The sequence below is a fragment of the Trypanosoma equiperdum genome, assembly GCF_001457755.1.
Source record: "Trypanosoma equiperdum strain OVI genome assembly, contig: ctg_1559, whole genome shotgun sequence".
NCBI classification, from domain to species: Eukaryota; Euglenozoa; class Kinetoplastea; order Trypanosomatida; family Trypanosomatidae; genus Trypanosoma; species Trypanosoma equiperdum.
The window spans coordinates 3,906-7,063 of NW_027123570.1; positions in this window are offsets into that span (position 1 = coordinate 3,906).

Sequence of the window (3,158 nt, forward strand, 5' to 3'; positions counted from 1 at the left end):
AGCCAAGCAATTCACCTATTTTTCCGTGTTTTGTACACCCAATTGAAGCTGCTGACCCTGCTTGGTTTCCCTCTCCTGCTGTGTTTGTCTGTCCTTCTCCATCATTAGGTTTGCAGAAGTCTCCCTCACTCTTGTCAGTGCTTGTCCATTTGCAGTTATTTGCTGCTGTGCAGGTCGTATTCGTGGTGTAACCTCCGCAGGATGGCGACTTGTTTGAAGGAAATACGCTATTTTGTTTGTCTGTACTTGTACTTTTTGTGCTCTCGATTATTGCTTGCACCTCTCTGCGAGATTTATGAATTGCCACTTCGATCAGCTTGAGCTGCTCCATAACTTTGGACTGCTTCTTGTCTTTGCCTTCTTTGGTGCTAAGTTTAGATCTGAGTTCTGCCAGTTTCTGCATCCACGGTATCTTGTCTAGGGCGGCTGTGTGATATGCGCGGTATCCGTTTATGCTTGCGCATATGCCGGCTGCTGCCGTGCCGCTGCAGCCTGTTACCACTTTTCCAAAATAGCCGACGCCTGATTTTTCTGTTATTACCTTGGTTATTCCGTCAATTAGGGTCTCTACTTTGGCCGCTGTAAGCTTTGCTGTTTTGGTTTTCCCAAATAAATTTAAAATGTTGGTTATATGGGTGTTTGTCGGTGAGGAGGTTGCCGACTGCCATTGCTCGGCTGTTTGTTGGCCGTGGTGACACGCCGTCTGCACTGCACTTCTCGAGTCTTCGATACAGAGGCAGGTCATTGCTGCCGCGAGCGTCGCAGCCTGTTTGGTTTCCGCGCCCATTACACAGGCCGTTTCCCTCCTGTCGGTGTTTGTTATTCCTGAGCCAAAGATTTTTGCCAGCGTTGGATCCGCTGGTCGTGTGCTTTCTCCAAAAACAGCTGTGTCGATGAGTACGCCTGCCTGGTCTGCCGAGATTGACGCTGACTGGCCTCCGGTTATTTGTGACTCCCGCATTATGTGGTGTGCTTTTGCTGCGAGCAGGGATATCTTTGCCTGCAGCAGCTTGCGCTCAGCTGGAGAAACATCTAGTAGTCCTGACCTTTTGATGTCGTCATCTTTGTCTGCTTTGTCTGCAGCTTCTGCCGCTCTGCGCCATTCAGGCCAGAGTTCTTGCCAGTCTGGCCAGGGATTTAATGCTTTTGGTACGGTGTCAAGGTACTTACCGGGGTGTCCGGCTTCGCGAAAAATCTCCCGCCACTGTGGCGGTGCTACGGTCATGTTTGGTTTCTGTATCGCGTCGTAGACAGGTGTCGGGTCGTCTTGGTTCGCTTGAAGAGTCATTGTCGCTCCGCTTAGCTTAATGACTCCACAGAGCGCCTGGAACTCCGGCTCGTTCATACCCGCTGTGATCGCCGCGGTGCTGTCCTTTGTAATTGCGAATGCAAAGGTTAGGGCCAGATTTAAAATCATATTCTTTGTTTGCTTCTTAGCTGCGAATTGGCTACATCCTATGCCGGCTAATATAAGCATCGCAAAGATTATTCCAACCATGCCTTGATTTCTTGTGCTGTCTGAGTAAAGTTATAGAAAGCACTTTTGTGGTTGTTTACAAGAAATACTTTGTATCTTCGCATGGCTGCGGTGTAATTCATTGATGGATAATGGGTTATTTATGCCTCTCACAAACTGTTTTACACGGTGAATTTGTTCGTGCCACAACAAAAAAATGAAGTGAGATAAACCTCGTTAGTTTCTCCTTTTCATTTTCGGTTACACGAAAAGTTATCGGTATCAGTTATGCAACAGCGTCTGCCCTTGAAATATTCTATATAATAGTCCTCATGAGTTCTAAAAATAAACCACAAAAGCAATATCTTCACCCTCGTGACCTATGCCTTTCTATACTTGTCGTCACTCAATAGTCAAAATTCGGCGCATTATGGTTGCGTAAGGTTAGGGACTATGCTGCATCACCGGTTTGTTGGAATCATGTGTCTAAGTACCACCCTTTCTACTAGTGGGACAACCATGTTTATCCATTTCTGTTTGAATATGGTTATCTTAGTTGTTGGCTTTTTTTAGTTCATGCTTTGTCGTTAATTGCTGTGGTATTGGTGGTGCTGCCTTTGCAGTTACATTTTCCTCCGACATTTCTGCTTGACTCGTCGATTTTTTTCTCTTCATTTCCCCTTGGTAACGGAGCCGATGCTCATACAGTGCTTGAATCTTCTTTTACACCTCTAGAGGTTTGCACAAGCTCTACAGATGCTTTTGTTAGTTCTATTTCCATTCAATATCTATTTTTTCCTTTAACTTTTAAACACAAAAAGTTGTAACTTTAATAAAATGTTTACAGAAAATTATTTTGCTTTACATATTTATCGCATCCAAGACAAATTTTATTGCAATCTTCTAATTAAACTCAAGTCAAATCTTCTAAATCTGCCATTTAAGCCACATGTTCACTTAAATTCTTTGTTTCATTTAGAAAACAACGAAATTCTTGATTCTATTTAATAGGTTTTCTGATTTGTTTGGGTGTATGGTCTACTAACACACACTGTTTCGATACTATCTTGTAATTCAACCGCACTTTGATTTCTGGTTTTCCTTTTCTGTTTTTCTGACACATTCTTTCAGTCAATGGTTTACTGCTCAAGCGTGCGTTTACTTTGCGTGCTGTTTTGTAGACTGTTAGTATTATTGTAAAAGACCCACTTTTAGAAAATTGCACTGTATTTATAATTTTAATTTTCTGTTTTAGATTTCTGCTGGCCAATGATAGTGTTTTCATTGAAACTACTTCATTATCAAAGAGTATTTCAGATAATCGTGGCAATGCTCTTCTTAGGAGATCTGCCCGCGCACCACTTTTATATATACTCAGAAAGTCCATTATACCTGCACAGTAGATTCTATTTTTTATTTCAAATCGCCTCCAACATCTCCTTGTGTATAATGGTATTCATTGCTATGTTTGTGTTTGAAACTGCAATGTTCTATCTCCACCTTCCTTTATTTTTCAGTCACTTTTAATAATTTTCCTACTGCTCCTTACACCCTTACACCCTCTCACCCTTACACCCTCTCACTCACTTATTATTATCGTACCATTGACGTTATCTCAAATGTTTTTATTTTAATTCACAATCTGGTCTTCACTATAACTTTTTTTAAAGTATTAGTATATACACACTCACAACACTCTTCT